This window comes from Herpailurus yagouaroundi, unplaced genomic scaffold (assembly GCF_014898765.1).
Source record: "Herpailurus yagouaroundi ecotype Mexico unplaced genomic scaffold, PumYag 180, whole genome shotgun sequence".
NCBI lineage: Eukaryota > Metazoa > Chordata > Mammalia > Carnivora > Felidae > Herpailurus > Herpailurus yagouaroundi.
This window is the reverse complement of record NW_024412411.1, coordinates 24,213,808-24,231,093: the sequence shown is the minus strand read 5'-3', so window position 1 is coordinate 24,231,093 and position 17,286 is coordinate 24,213,808. Positions and strand designations below refer to the sequence as shown.

Genomic DNA, 17,286 nt, shown 5'->3' with positions numbered 1-17,286 from the left:
GACAGTGCTTGGAGCAGTAGAACTCTTTCAAAGACTTTGTTAGCTATTGATTTATTTGATTCCATTTTTGTGCGCCAGCAGCCTACGCCAGAATTCTCTGGTGGACGTATGTTTTTCTCTAGACTTAAGGACACTGTGGGCTTGTCAAGCTATTGCAGACTCATGCCTTCAGGAATTGTGGCCACTCTCACAATTTGTTTTCAGCCTACATCTTAATCAGTGGTGTTGAGCTCAATACATTTCTCAATTTTATCTTTTGTCACTTGAAGATTAAAAACAGCCCCATTTTTCAACTCTGAAATCCCAGAATTTAAGGCTCCCTGTTTTCTTTTTCATGCCATCCTGCAAACAGGCCAGTCAGTTATTTTCTGGATTCATTTCATTTTTAAAATATCAAATGCAGCTAGTAACAGTAACACACTCTAGCAATATTCCATTTAAATACCTTCCCAGCCAAAGCCACAAGTTCATCAGAAGGCTATCTGCAGTTATGGTCACTGCAGCAAACCTGTATTATTACACTGATTACCACTTTTCAGTTTCCTTCAATACTTTCTCACCACCAACAGCTTTATCCCGAAGGAATTGCCACTGATTTTTTTTTCATACAACAGCACCCTACTCCCCATCAGTTTTTATATTAGCTTCCTCGCTGCACAAAGAGCAACCCCAACACTCTGGCAGTTAATAACAACAAACACATTTCTTGCCCATGTGACATGTTAGCAAGTGCCACTTGGCTGTGAATACTTTGGCACTGTTTCACATATCTTCACAGTCAGGGACCCAGGCTGAAGGGGCAACTGCTATGTGTAACGAATGCATTCTCACGACAGAAAGGAAGCACAAGAGATATTAAATCACAGTTAAGGTCTTTGTTGAAAGTAGCATGGTTACTTCTCACATTCCATTTACCAAGTCTAGCATAATGGAGTGGGGAAGTATTTTCTGCCCATTTTGAGGAAGTAGAGTAAATATTTTCAAATAATACAACCGACCATGTACTCTACTGAGAAAGCAAACTGATAGGGGTTCCTGGGTGGCTCAGTAGGTTAAGCATCTGACTTCGGCTCAGGTCATGATCTCACAGTTTGTGGGTCCTGTGTCGGGCTCTGTGCTGACAGCTCAGAGCCTGGAGCCTGCTTCAGAGTCTGTGTCTCCCTAGCTCTCTGCCCCTTCCCACTCACACTCTGTGTGTCTCTCTCAAAAATAAATAAGTATTTTTTTTTTAATTGACAAAAAAAAAAAGAAAGCAAACTTATAAAACCTCAGAGTTAGGGATATGTTAGACCAGCTCCATGAAGTTAGTGCAATGATCAGGATATTTATAAGGTCAATTATTTATTTATCATTCTGGGGGAAAAAAAAAAAGAAGAAGAAGAAAGAAACCAATGAACTATTTGACTTTGTGCTATAAAACCTCTCACAAAGATATGGTATGAAAGTGATCAATATGCAAAATCGCTTCTATGAAAGTGAAAACATGAGAGAAGCATAAAGTTTCTTAATTGTGTGCTTTGTCTGTTTAATGAGAATAAAAATGTTGATAGTGAATTACATGTTACGGATATTTGCACAGGCAACCTGGATTTGCTGAATCCTTACAGTTTACATTTGATTCAGTCAAGGACTTTACATCACAACCAACAGAAGCGTTAGGGGTAAAAAATCTGCCCAGCATTGTGGGGTTCTTCTGATTATTCTTACACAATTCACAAACATTAAGTGCGACGTTTTCCATTTGAATGGCAGCCATTGCCAGGCAAGGCTTCTGAGAGATAACAAAGTGAAGAGCGCCCTCTAGGGGTAAGTTGTAGGTTTTAACTTGTAAACCGAACCGTCCAAGAATTTCATTCTTTTCATTTTGCTTCTTGATCTGGACGCTGAAATTTAAAAAACAGAATCTTAGAAATATCAACAACACTCTGAAGTGCCTTCCCCCGTGTCTGAAAGCTGTGTATTTTATATTGAGAAGTATCAAGCAAGTCAATACTCTTCATATAATAAAACATGTTATTTAGTCTGTTACTTTCTTATCCTTAAACTGTCACAAATATATGCTCAACTTTATTTTTAAGAAGAAATAAAAGTCTTCACCCTGGAGACGGAGCTTGAATAATCTGCAATGTAGATTTTGGTTTTATTGATTACAGGCCAGTGTAATCACTGGGAAGAAATATCTAACAAGTTTCTAACTCACGATAGTTCCAGAATGATTACACATTTTATTAATCAAGGTCACAGTCACCTCATTTTACTGGTGTCAATGAAAACCTGATGCGATGCGTTAATTAAGAATCACCATGGCAATGAAAATGGATATCTTAAACAGCGCGGTCATGGCTGCTATTTATGTGTGAGTTCCAAGTGCCCTCTGTCGGACAAACGCAGCTGCTGAGAAAGCCCTGTGTCCCACCTCTCCCCTAGAGTGCCTATTCAAGCTAAAGTTCCATTAAAAAGATGTAGGCGCTCAACCCATGCAGAGATATAGGATCAGGCTTTATATTAAAATCGTGGAGGAAAAAAATTCATTGAAGCTTTATTGTATCTGAATGACTAGTTCTCAAATACCATTCCTTTTTTTTTTTTTTTAATGACCGAAATCTCATTTTAAATAGCATTGCCTCTTTGAGGAATTAGAAACGAGTAGAAAACAAGTCATGGACAACATTTGAAAACTCGAATTTTCTTTTCAGCACTTAGAGATATGTTTCTTCTTCTACCTAACTGACCTAGAATCCCATGTACGTAAGTTTTTCATCCCCCAGGGCGATGAGGCCAGTTTGCTCAGCTGCGCTGTAAGTTACCAAAAAGACAATGCGTCTACTGTGTAGTTGAAAATGCTATATTTGCAGTAACCAACTCAGAGTCAAGGATTGAGCAGAATAGTATAGTCTTGGAAGGCGAGGGTGCAATATTTTTTTTGGCATCCAGGAACTACTAGGTGTCTTCGTACGGGCAGACGCTACCATTAATTGTCTCGATCAGACTTCCAGCTGTAAGACAGGGATTTTGCCCTTATGAAGCCTAGTCCACATTTCTTTTTAAAAAAATTTCCTCCTTCTCCGGTGGTCTCTCTAAGCCATTAAAGCCTTAAATGTATAACCTGGAGTTCTGGAAAACCAGTCTTTAAAAAAAAAAAATGAAAGAACAAGATAATCTGCACTCCTGAACTCAAGAGCAAGGCGTCTTCTGTCTGCAAATGCCTTTCTCCTGAGAATTATGAGTTTTTCCAAACCATGAGGTGATAGCCTGGCTCTTAGTAAGCCCAAAGAAATACATTTACAAAAATAAAAATTAGAGCAAGCCTCTTTCATCCATGTTTAACCATTTCATTTAGCTGCTAACATTTTTTAGCTGCTAAAATATTAGTAAAATAACCCAAAATATGACGACTATTGCTTCTCTGCAATAAAAGTCATATGGACTGAATTGTTTTTCCTAAAAAAATGTATATTGAAGTCATAATGCCCCAGTGCTTCAGAATGGGACTGTATCTGGAGATAAGGTCTTTAACTAAGTTGAGGTCGTTAGGGTGCCCCCAATCTAATCTACTGGTATATTAACAAGAAGAGGAGATTAGGACATATACACACACAGAGGGAAGACCATGTAAAGACGCACAGAGAGGACGGCCGGCCATCTACAAGCCAAGGACAGAGGCCTCAGAAGAGATGTGCCCGGCAACACCTTGATCTCGGCCTTCGAGCCTCCAGAACTGTGAGAAAGTACATTTATTTCGCTTGAGCCATCCAGTCTGTGCTACTGTGTATGGCAGCCCTATCAAACTGATACAAAAAGTGAAGCTGGCATTATTTCTATGACTCCACAATATCAGAAAAGAGATTCTAGTGTTTCTTGTAGCTTTCGCCTCAATTTTTTTGCCTCACGGCTGATAGCCAGCTAATTCTGTTCCAGACAAGACAGCTACATCCAAGACAGGAAAAGAGGGGGAGAGAAGACTTTTCTTTTTACTAAAAAATAAAAGATGGGACTTCATTTTCTAATACAGACTCATTGCAAGTATCAGAAAACTGAGAGGCTCAAACAAGATTTATTAGCTCGAGAATTAGAAATCCAGGGGTAGTGCCAACTTTAGCTATGGCTGGATTCACAGATGAAATGATATTATCTGGGGCAAGAGTCTCTCTATCTCTTAACTTCTCTTTCACCATGTCTTCTGCTCCTCGAGGCTATCCCTAGAAATTCCAGGATTTTTCCTCATGGCAACAGGTTGGCTGCCATAGGTGTAGCCTCGCATTGTTTCAAGATCTAGTCCAGCAAGAAAGAGTTCCTGTCTCCCAACATCCCCGAGGAACATATGCTTCTTTCCTTGGCTCACCCTCCTGGCATAATTATATAAAATACGTCTTCCTCCTCTTGTGTTAGCATGAGCGCTAGGAAGTCAGTGTTCACTTAACAATGTTGATGATGCTCAACATTGTAAAGAGTAAAGGACCACTTTTCATCAAGCACTTACTATATACTAGGCGTGGTTCATTATCTCCTTGAATCATCACAGAACCTAAAGCAACAGGAATGATTATCTACCTCAAAAAATACTATTGAATATTGATATATTTTTATATAACCAATCTTAAGTAAATAAAGTAACTTGGTACCAATAACTGAGATTAAAAAAAACAAAAAAACAAAAAAACAGAGTCAGAAATTTAATACATTTCTGGCTGGCTCTGGAATCTTCATCCTCCTAACCAGTTTGCTCCACTGGATTCTATGTCGTTTCAAACAAAGCATGGACAGCTCTTGCTCGTCTCCATTTCAAGAACCTCTCCTGCCATGACTTCTGCCCACCTAGTTCTAGTAATTCCTGGTTACTAGAACTATACCTCTCCTCTATTCGGTTCATGAAAGGCTAATTCTTAACAAACAAATGTTTCATTCTTCCCAACCATTTTAATTTTAGGAAAGAAAGATTTCCCCTTATGCTGGTAAGGAGAATCATTTGAATTCATATAGTCACTCCATCCCTGCCCCTTCACAACCTCATCCATCTTTTTAAAATTTCTCTGATTTTTTTTTAATTAGGAAGTTTCACTTTCCTTTAAGACTCAGTCCTTAAAATAGGCTGGTGATGCAAGACATTTGCAAATAAATAGACAGCACTTATACCAATAGATAAGGATCCAAATGAGGGCCCAATTTCACATTGCCTTCTTTTGGCCACAGATCTATTTTCAGTGTAGAGGTCAGATGTAGTCAATAGCACCTCTCTGCTTAAATCAGAAGCATGCTGGCATTATCAGCAGCAAGCAGAGTATGGTACTGAGGACAATTACAAGGAAATTTGAAAGATATGGACCCTGGCTCTTTAGCGATCACAAATCAAGAGGCTATATAATCATATTTGACAGGTGCTTTTCTCAAGGCCACATCAGCTATGAGGGGCACAACTTGGAAATAAGATGATGTTAAAATATAATGTAGCCTCATCTGAAGATTTGAGGGAATTCTGGTCACCATATGCACTCAGTTTCCCTCTTAAGAAGAGATGCTTTTCCTCTGATGTCTTGAATAATCTCGTCACCCCAACATTATATGCACCCCGCTGTATCATATGTTTCATTTATGGAAGTGTGTCCTCCACAAGATTGGTGCTCTATAAAAACAGTGTCTACATCTTATTCATTCTTCTGTGTGCAGTGTCTGGCATACTGCCTGGTATACAGGGCTTGGTAAGTATTTGTGATTTGCAGGGGAAAATGCTTCACAAAGACTGTGGTCCACAGTCTTATGTGAGCTCCTGTCCTTCAGCCAGTGAGACGGCAGCAATAAACTCCGAGAGAATCTCCACTTCTGGTGACAAAGTTCCCTGCACCACCAGTGCTGAAGCTCATGGATTCTCCAGGACAGATGGCAGAAGCTTCCAGCCAATCTCTCGTGGCTGGAATTTGATGCCAGGCTCCGAAATTCAATGGCTGACATGACTGACCCAGAAGAAGCTTTCTCAGGATTAAATTATCATTTGCTGCTTTGGGATTGTGTTTATTTTTTAATTGTTAATTAGTCTCACACCCTAGCCGTCTGCCAAATGAGAAAGGCGGCTCTGTCCTCCTTCTCTTACCATGTACTCTGGTTGATACATACCACATGAAGTCCTTTCCACGAACCCACTCCAGCTTGCAAATCTCTCTTCTCCTCCATTTGAGTCATTCGCCACCTCTCATCAGTTCCACTGGCAGAATTTGACTTGAGGCTCATACTTCACACTGAATGATTTACTACAAGCAAAGAGGCACAGACAGGCTGCTGGTAATGTAAGAAAATGATCAATTGTGGCACGGCATCCTGAAGCCTGGGTGGTAGGAGCTATAGGAACGTATTAGAATGCTATAAAGTGTCCCTGAGATTCTCAGCTCCTTCAGGGCGGAGACTGTCTTGTTCACTGCCTTAGCACCCAGAACAATGCTTGGCACTCAGTAGACACTCAATAAATACCTCCTAAATAAATGAATAAAGACTTGAACACTGCCGGGCAGCAAAACTTCATTATTTACCAAGTGCACTTGAGGAAGTGTGTGTGTGTGTGTGTGTGTGTGTGTGTGTGTGTGTGTGTTCTCGAGAATTCTGAATCATGATCCTGAGATCCAGAAGACTACAGGATGATGGCATAGGCCTCATCTCTGATCTTCAACTCTTTCTAGAAACATGGCTATTAAAAATAACCCCCCCCCAAAAAAAAAACCACAAGTCACGTGTATCAAGTTAGCATGTTATCAGAATAAACAGAGACAGAGTGAAGTCGTTAAGAGCCTAGACTCTGAAAGCAGACTGCACGCATTGAAATTGTGGGTCAAACTGAGTAGCTCCATGACTTTGGACAAAGCAATTAGCCTCTCTGTACCTCACTTCCTCATAATAGGTAACCATAAACTATCGTGCTTTGCGGGATAGGTTTGCATAAGGATGACAGATGAGTTAATATGCGGGAAGCACTTAGAATGTTGCCTGGCAAACAGTAAACATTCAACCAATGTTTGTAGTTGTTATTATAAAGAGTTGTGAAGCTCAATTTGGGCCCCACGACTGATGAGTCAGATTTCAATATATGTTCTGTGCACTAAGTTATTGTGGTCCTATCTGGACCATGAGGGAAGCTTGTTCTCTTGAGAGTGAAGGATGGAATTCTCTCACTAGTAGGAGTAAAATTTCTCATTGTCTATTGTTTAAAAAAAAAAAAAAGTCAATTACAGAACTAGAAAAGAGAACACACAGGGTAGGTCTTGATCTAGTCAGATGAAAAAATTCTCGATGACAGTTGGAGACTGACCTGTGTGAAATATTCTGAAAGATATCTCACTGATAAGTTAGTCTCTAACATGAGAACAAATGCCGATAGTAATAACTGCAAGTAATAGCTAACATTTACCTTTCTAAATACTATACATGTGTTTACTTGGATAATCCTCAGCTCACCTTCTAACTAAGAACTGGTAAGCAAGGAGCCTGGCCTGTGGCTGAAGAGCAAACACCCATGAATGGGGTCTGTGTCAGTCAGGGCAGACAAGGTTTTCCTGTGGTAACAAAAAGCCTTATAGACTTGACACCAAACTAGCTTATTTCTCGCTCACAATCCTTGTCCCTTATGGATCAGCAAGCAACCCGCCTCCACACTGCCACTCAAGATTAGCCTAATTGCTCCTGCTGGTCAGCATGATACTTCTTTTGTGGAATCACACAGAATTGGGCCTCCAGAATGGTACTGACATGTCCATTTTGGGTGATCCTCACTCATGCTGGACAAAGTCCTTTGTTCTTAACCACTATCTGTCCCCTACCAACACTTGTGCTGAAACCATGTTTGAGCCCTTATGTCAGCTCTCACCTGTCCATGTTTAATTTGCAAAACCACCTCTAGTCTACAGCATCTGAGAGTGACAGCAGGTATCCTTTATTCTGTGGACTTCCCGCTGCTGACACGCAGAGCTGATGCCACCTCTCATGAAGGCTCAGCATTACATGACAGAGAGTGGGAGGATGTGGGGATTGCCTGTCCTTCTGGAGCAAATGTTTACTTACATCACTGCTCTTTAACACCAATGGGCTCTGGAGTTGATGTCTTCTCTTGCCTCCAGTTGTTGTGGTGATGGCACATTCTTTCAGGTCTGTCTTAAGCATGCCAGATGAGCGACCATACATTCGTTGTGTGAATGAGGCTGCTCTTCTCACTCTGCCCACGGGCCTCTCACCTACCCTCCCTGCCCTTGTCAGCATGTGAAATTCAGGGATGTAAACAACATTGAAAGAGATCACATTTTAGGAGTGCAGAGATGACAGCCCGATGGAGTTTAAGAGAAGAGATGGCCAGAAGTTGTGTTATATTCCCTTACACTATAACCTTCTAAACAGGACACATAACATGACCAAAAATGAATGATTATTCACATTTTTTTTTCATGCATGGGGAAGATGACGTGTGAGCATCATCAAAAACAAAACAAAACAAAAGCCTAGTAACAACCTTTGAGGGAATCATTGGAAGCCAGGATTCAGGAATGGCAGAATGGGTAATGCAGTGTCAGGACTGATGATATAAGCAGCATTCAACGCCTGGAACTGGAGAAGTGCCGAGGCAAGGAACTCTATATTGTTTCAATAGAAGCAGCTTCCAAAGAGCCATGGCATTGTAAGTAATAACAGTGTTTCCATCCTTTTCTCCCAGTGCAAGATATTAAATTTGCCAGAAATGGTGCATTTGACAATAAAGGCGAAAACATAGTTCTGGAACTGAAAAATAAAGAGATGGTTCCTGGACACTACAAAACAAATCTTTACCTGCAAATGATTGGACAATAATCAAATACCTACATACTTCTTCTATAACCATTATTCTAAACTTTCATTGATAAATACCTCCCACAGCCCTATGAATTTTGTAATATGCTTTTAGATCAAATTGTTTATATAGGTAGGGGCTTGCAAAGGAAATTTTGCCTGGGACCTCCCATATCCTGTTTTCCTTCACAAGCTATTGACCAGAACTAGTCTCATGGTTTATCCGACTGCCACGGGGGCTAAAACTTGAGTGCCCAAAAGGAGAGAAGAACCAAATATGACAGACACAGGTAATGCTTAATGCAGTCACCAACAAGCATGAGTCTGGAAGTTGTAAGACGGGCCGCATTTCAGTAATTATAAGCTGCTCACTGGGTTGCCAATTCCCTTGTTTATCCCATAGCTGTTTCGAAATCCTTATCAGATATGAAAGCCTTGCCTTAGCTGTGCTGTCCTACAATCAATCATAGCACTCACAACATAAATACTGTATAAGTCAGGGTTCCCGGGATGCAGAAAGCAATCAGCAGAAACATCAGCTGTCGCCTTGGACAGAGTGGAGATGAGGATTCCAAAGATAGGCAACCAAGGAGATGAAGAAATAATGGAACTGATAGAAAAGAAACAGACAGAGAAATTTCACTGTTTTCTTTAACTGACAGAGAAATTTCTAGAGAATCTCCTATAGACACTATAGGGAAGAGGAGTCTGGGGTTCTGAATATGGATTGTGACTGGGAATCGTTATATATTGGGGTATACCTGCATCAGAGTACCTGAAATTTGTCTTTGAACATCTGTCTCCTCTCCAGAGATCTGGTCTATGGTTCAAATCCTCAGAGCTGGATCTGACATTTCACCTATAGAAAGTCAATCCCACTGAAGTTACAGTAGGTACCATAAATATGAAGTTGTCTTATCTTTTTCTGTGAAATCTACCTTTTTGGAAGATTTTTTAAAATCTTCCCCCACCCAAAATCTCCATTCTCCCTCTCTCTGCTCCCTTCTATCACCCCACATCATTTGATAAAATTGTGTCTGCAAAAAGTAAATGACTTTTTGTAAATTTACGTTCTTATCTACCCAGCATCTCTCACCAAGTCTTCAAATACTATCTTATGGGCAATGTTGCTGCAGTAACTTCATCAGAATATCATTCTAACAGTAGAATGTCAAAGCTAATTTAAAGCAAAATAGTATTAAATGTCAATTTCTCCCAATAAAAACACTAGAAAAAAATCTGTGGACCAGTAGGGCAGAACACTACCTTAGGACAGAGTATTTATAGAGTTTAAGGTCATGGCTGGGTAGTTTTAAAGTGAGCCTTGCAAGTTGGAAACTGGTTGAGATTGAGCAGAATTTTTTCATTATTATTAAAATAACTTTGGATTGGTAGAGACAGAAAGGCAGAGGTCTTGAAGCAAGTCTCAATGAGCAAGCTATTTCATTGATTCTCTTTACTTTTCCTTCAATTGATTTTCTTTTCTTTCACAAGCAGGCATTTCTTGAAGCAAACAGCTAAGTTATGTTTGCCTGGTCCCAGCACTGATTAACATAAGGACAAAAAACAATGTCTACTCTCAGTGTTTTTCAACACAGACAAGGAATATTGCTGGTTTCAGTTCCCAATATCCACATAATTTCTTTTGACCATGTTCCCACTTAACCAGTAAAATGCAGGCTAATAAATGGAGAGAGGGAGCAGTTAGACAAGTTATCACGACCCCTATTCTGTCATTTTTGGCTAGCGTGTATAACTGAAAATTGAATAGAGGTAAAAGTTAAGAAAGGAAAATAAGGCAATAGCCCAAAACTATTATCTTTTTAGTAGCATCCAATACATTACAAATACCCAGCTAGACACAGATTATGATGAGGAGTAAACAAGGAAAGATAAGTAGACATTATCATTCTTTGGGAGAATAAGTGAAAATTTTAAAGTACAAAAATAATCACAAAATTCCAGTTTCTATAAACACATTGTGTCTCTTCACCCAAACATCCTAAAATGTAAGATCTTTCACGGCCTGGCGTCAGCCTCGTCACCCACAATACAGTACTCTCATAAACATGAAGTTTCCCCAAATACATCCCATTTTTTCCAACCTTTGACCACACTGTTCCTTCTTCCTGTAGTGTCTTACTCTTCCTCCTGCCTTTCTCCACCCATCTGGATCATTTTCATGTATCTTTCAACAGTCACCTTCGGTATTATATATTTAAGAAAACTTCCATGACACCTCGGATGCTGTTGAGTTAAAGGCCTCTCCTCTTCGTTTCTATAGCAACCTGTGAATCTCTCTCTCTCTTAGCAGATTCCACAGTGTTACAGTTGCTCTCAAACTTGTCTCTCTCCCATCTTTAATCCATGGGCTCCCAGGGCACCTGGGTGGCTCAGTCGGTTGAGCGTCCGACTTTGGCTCAGGTCATGATCTCACAGCTCGTGAGTTCCAACCCCGCGTCGGGCTCTGTGCTGACAGCTCAGAGCCTGGAGCCTGCTTTGGATTCTGTGTCTCCTTCTCTCTCTGCCCCTAACCCACTCACATTCTGTCTCTGTCTCTCTCAAAAATAAATAAACATTAAAAAAATTTTTTTTAATCCGTGGGCTCCCAAAGCCAAGAACTTTGCTTTGCTCACCAGTGCTTTGCAATATGACCAATACTTACTTTTACTAATTTCTATTGATTATAGTTGGAGAGTTTAAACCTCCTACATGAAAGGATGTTGACTAGAAAGATTTTAGGTGAATCTCCATATTGTAGTTATATGTTTTACATGTGTGTGTTTTATACTTTGAAAACTTTTCACAATTATTTCTAGAAAAGTTTTTATGGAATTTTTGAATTGTCATAAACCAAACAGAAAAGTAGTGATTCTTTAGAAAACTAAGTTTACTCCTTATGTATATCATGACTTAGACTGTAGGGCTCTTTGTCAACCCAGAGAAGTCAATTCTAATTAGGGCAAATTCAGATATTCTGGCTACCCAAGCAAGGGAAATAACAATATCCAATTAGGAGGATAAATCTCTCGAGCTGCAGGAAATATTATCAATGCTAAATGCTCAATACACTGATGGTAAAAATAAAGACCGCACATCGAGAACACAACCTAGACCCAGACCTTGGGTAAAGGACAATCGCTTGATAGGACTGCCCAAAAGAGCTTGTATGAATCTCTCAACGATATGTTAGAGAATTTAGTCCATTAGATATAGCTAAAAAATCACTTTCAGTTCTATTAACTACATGTGAAACATGAATACAAATATCTTTTTTAAATATCTTTGAAAGATAGCATGCACTTGTAATTATAAAACAATCCACATTTTAATGTGGTGGTATCAGGTTTTGCCTTTAAAAGCTCTGTAAGTTCTAGTGGGGATGAGCACTTACTAGACAAAGATGATTCATCAGCCCTCATCTTCCCTGGCCCCTCTCAGATCTGGGCACTGGTGCCCTTCACCTGTAGCCTCAGTTTTGTCTGGTCCATCAAGCAGATATGAACAAAGAAAGAAGTATATCAAATACTTCTGCCCTCCCCCACCATCTGCAATCTGGAGTGAGTCTGAGTATGGGAGAGTTGGGCTCTCTTTTCACTGCTGGGTCTTCCTTCCACTTTAGATCCCAAGCATCAGTCTAATTTTCTGCAGGAACAAGGGCTCTTTCTGGAACTCCAGCTCATTTGCCAGAATCTGTATAATACACAGGCCTTGAGAACACCCTGTCTCCAAGATTTGGAACTGCCCAGTGTTATCCCAGATGCTGACTACATACTGAAGATTCACCTAAATTTCAGTCTGTGAAACACCATTGAATATTATCTTCATTGCTTTGGGTTGCTATAACAGAATGGCACAGAGTGATTCCCTTAAACAACAGAAAATTATTGCTCACAGTTCTGGAGGCTGGGAAGTTCCAGATCAAGTTACCGTCCTATTTGGTTACTGGTGGGACCTTTTTCCTAACTTGCTGATGGCTACATTTTCGATGTATCCTCACATGGCAGAGAGTGAGTGAGAGCAGACTCTGGGGTTTCCTCTCACAAGGACACTAATCCCATCAGGTCAGAGTCCCACCCTTATGACTTCATTCAACCTTATTTACCCTCTTATAGGCCCTGTCTCCAAATACAGTCACATTGAGGATTAAGAATTCAAATAGGAATTTTGAGGGACATAATTCAACCTATAATAAATATAAAGACTAATATCTAAATCAAGCCTAAGTTCTCCATGTATATTCAACAACAATAACAAGTCAATATTTGTTAAACACATACTTTCACCAAATTATATCTTATTTTTAGGATAATATTATTTTTTTATTAAAATTTTTTTTAACGTTTTATTTTATTTTTGAGACAGAGTATGAACAGGGGAGGGGCAGAGAGAGAGGGAGACACAGAATCTGAAATGGGCTCCAGGCTCTGAGCTGTCAGCACAGAGCCGGAGGCGGGGCTCGAACTCACGGACCGTGAGATCATGACCTGAGCCGAAGTCGGACGCTTAACCGACTGAGCCACCCAGGCGCCCCTAGGATAATATTATTAAGTCGGGTATCACTTCTCCCTACTTTGCAGCAGAGGAAGTTGAAGGTTTGAGGTATAAAACACCCTAACCAAGGCCACATAGCTACAAGATGACAGAGTTAGAACTCAAATCCATATCTGTAGGAATTAAAAGCCCAAACGAGATCTGTCCGCTATGCACTCATAGGTCAAAACTATAATTCAGATCAACCCTCAGTCCCAGCCTCTTCCCTCTCCTCAGAAATTGTTAAAGTTTGCCTCACGGACACACCTGAGTTTTGACAATTATAGAGCTGACAGTGAGTGAATCAAAATGTATTTCTTTAGCACCTATAATCAAACACTGGGTGAAAACACTAGATTACTACTTACGTATCTACACGTGCCTGAAAAGATGAATGTAAATCCAATAGGTTCAGATGGAACTCTGGATACCGTAATCACATCTCGCAGCATTCTGTCTCTTTGATTCATGCTGTTCTTATTTACAGTTCCACATTGCTTTTTGTGTTGTATCAGCTTTCAAACTGCCAACACGGCCATCTTTCTCTATCTTTGTCTTCCCCGGCACAACATCCGTTCATTCTTTAATCAGCAAATACTATTGTGTCCCTACTATGCATTGGGTGCTATTCCAAGCACTTAGGATACATCAGAGAACCAGTATCCCTGCCCCTGGGGGGCTTTTATCCTGTCACAGGGAAACAGAAACCAGAAGCTGTGCTAAACATATGGTGTGACAAAATTACAATATGCAGTAAGGAAAAAGAAAAGGCAGCACAAATTAAGGGAAAGGAGGAATAGGAGAGGAGAATGTCAAGGTGAATGTCTTTGAGGAGGGGCATCTGAACAAAGAGATAAGGAGATGACACACATCTGAGGAAGAGCATTCCAGGCAAGAAAGAACATGTGCAAAAAGCAGGCCTGGCCTGTTGGAGAACCAGCTCACGGAGCCACCTGGCAGGAGCAAGTGAGCAGGAAGAAAGTCAGAGAGCTGAAGGGGGCAGCTATAATGAAGGGCCTATAGGCCATTATAAGGGGTTTTGTTTTTACGCTGAGAAACATGAGACATCATTGCAGGATTCTGAGCATAGGAGCGATCATGACCAGACTCACATTTTTAAGGTATCATCTTAGCTTCCAGATAAAGGACAGACAGGAGGTGGTAGGGGGAGCAAGGATAAAAGCAGGGAGGCCATCAGGAGACTATTGTAATCGTCCAGGTAAGAGATGTTTGATGGCTGGGACCAAAGGGGATGGGTGTGATGATGGGGAGAAGCGGTTAGATTCTGGATATATGTTGAAAGTAAAAGAAATGTCATGTACTGACCAGATCTGTCAGTTCTTGAGCCAAAGGGCAAGAAATGTATCCACTGGCTTAGGCCTCAATGCACGAGGTGGAGGGGCTTGAAATAACACCTGACATAGTAAGACCTGATTGCCTGCCAGTCACCCTAACAAGCACATCTTGTAAGATAGGAAATCAACGCACAGAAACAGTGAATGACTCTAGTTAGTGAGTAGATGAGCTGGTACTTGAGCCCAGAACATCTGGAACTAGAACCCGTCACACAAAACCACTCTTCATTGCAGGTTGAGGCACACTTTCTAGACTTGAGATCTGGTGACTCAGGAACAAACAGCTGGAGACAACGCACCCAGGGTGAATCAGGGTAACCTCTGAAGTACAGCAATCTCGAACTCACCACAGAGTCCGAAAACCCATGAAAAACGCCGTAACAACGAATGAACTAGATTCTGGAATGAATGAGTCTCTGGGCACAAGGTGATTCCACGCTGGGATGACAGCTAACTAGAAATATGGCAATTTTACACACCTCCCTGTGTCCTTAAACAGAGTACGGTACATGATTGAACACTTTCTTAATGATTGGAGACAATATTATGAACATTCATGAGAGCACTGGAGTCCAAGAAGCAGAGTCGCTTAGGCCATTTGGCTGTGGGGGAGGTTTGGGTATGATTCTTTTTTAAAAGAGTATATTGAAGTTTGAAATGAGGAGAAGAGATTAAGTGGCTGGCAGAACACAGAGAGTGTTTTTGCAGCTCAGCCTCAGGAGACATAAAGGGAATTGATTCGGGAGTACAACTGGGCCTTTGGGACTGCATTTCTGCCTCTGAGCAGGAGAGCACAGAGATGACAGAGACGGGGCTGACAGAGGTGCTTCTATCCTGTGACTGACATTTTCCTGGGAAGAGACAAGCCATGTGTGAGGCTAAAAAAAACACGAGTGAGACCCTCCCCTCCTCCAAGCCAGGGGTGCGCTTATAGATTTCCAAGCTTTCCTTTCATAAGCCCCCGAAGCGCACCACGCATATACTGCTGACTATAGGGATCGTCTTGCTGGAGAGAGGGCAGTAAGTGTCTCACATTGATGGGAAAGGTACTGGAGTGAAGCCTACACAGATAGTGTCATTACTTTCTTGGAATTTGAACTACAGGGGTTTAACTCCCTCTTAAATGGCTATCAAGTCTTCCAACTAACCTTGCATTTTGGATTAGGAGTCATATTTTTTTTTTAATTTTTTTTTTCAACGTTTATTTATTTTTGGGACAGAGAGAGACAGAGCATTAACGGGGGAGGGGCAGAGAGAGAGGGAGACACAGAATCGGAAACAGGCTCCAGGCTCTGAGCCATCAGCCCAGAGCCCGACGCGGGGCTCGAACTCACGGACCGTGAGATCGTGACCTGGTTGATGTCGGACGCTTAACCGACTGCGCCACCCAGGCGCCCCGGGAGTCATATTTTTTAAATGGATTTTTTAAAAATCGAATCATGGGACACTCCACTGCTGTAAATTCAGGCAGAATTCTGAGACAGTTCTCAAGATCCAGTCCAACCCCTGCCTCCAGGGCATACAAACTTTCTCCCAGTTATTTAACAGACACTAACCTAGATGCTGCTGTGAAGGATTATGTGAGATAAAATAAAGGTACCAAGTCTTAAGACAGGGGAAATTATCTTCAGTGGGCCTGACCTAATCAGGTGAGCCCCTAAAAGAGACTGGTGTCCTGGTAAAAGAGATTCAATGCGTGGGGTGGAGTGTGGAGGAAGGTTTGACATGAGAGATTCTTTGTTGCTCACTTTGGAGATGGAGGGGAGCAAGTGTCAAGGAATGTGAGTGACATCTAGGAGCTGAGAGCCATCCCCAGCTGACAGCCAATAAAGAAAGGGGACCTCAGTCCTACCGCCACAGGGAACTGAAATCTTCCAATAACCTGCATTCTTCCCCAGAGCCTCCAGAAAGTAACCCAGCCTGGCCAATGCCCTGATTTCCACCTTTGAGACACAGAACAGAGAACACAGCCATGCCATCCATGCTCAGACGTCTGACCTACACAACCATGTGTGAACTAAAACTGGGTGTTGCTTCAAGCTGCAGAGTTTATGGTAATTTGTTATATAGTGAAAGAAAACTAGCACAATGGCTAAAAGTACATTTTGGAAATAAACCACTAACAGAAATGTCTTTGTAAATAAGATGTGATTAATTCTTTGAAAGAATTCTTCCTACACCTGGATACTTACCTCCGTTTTTATCAAATATCAGAATTTGTATTTTGTATTGGAGGGTTTCTTAAGGCAAGCTGTGTCTTTCTACTAAAGTATGTTTTGTTACTAAGGGACAATCATAAGAGCTAAGTTTCACTATGAAGTTGAGTCAAAACCAACTAGCCGAGAAATACTTCTAAAAACGATTTTAATAAATATGCTATAATTGACTTGATATGCAACCATATGTAAATGAATGTTTACCTTTGAATAGTTTATAATTGATTCCTCTTATTTAAATATATTTTCCTTTCTAATGAAGTTCATACTGTTTAAACTTTAAAAAATAAGTATTAAATCATTTTATCAATAATCGTTGATGCATTTACAATCCATTCATACATTTACCCAGAAATGAAATATATTTTTTTAATATTTATTTATTT

At 40.7% G+C, this 17,286-nt stretch overlaps 1 long non-coding RNA gene across 1 annotated transcript in view; it reads right to left on the bottom strand.

The window, feature by feature from the left end:
• Positions 1 to 1,345: 1,345 nt before the first annotated feature.
• LOC121039461 (uncharacterized) overlaps positions 1,346 to 17,286 on the bottom strand; it is a 51,854-nt gene continuing 35,913 nt past the window's right edge. Inside the window, exons 3-6 of the long non-coding RNA XR_005794813.1 lie at positions 9,572 to 9,655; positions 8,041 to 8,224; positions 6,109 to 6,242; positions 1,346 to 1,883 (exon numbers count right to left, since the gene is read on the bottom strand). This is a non-coding gene — a long non-coding RNA (uncharacterized LOC121039461). The remainder of the gene's footprint in view (positions 1,884 to 6,108; positions 6,243 to 8,040; positions 8,225 to 9,571; positions 9,656 to 17,286) is intronic.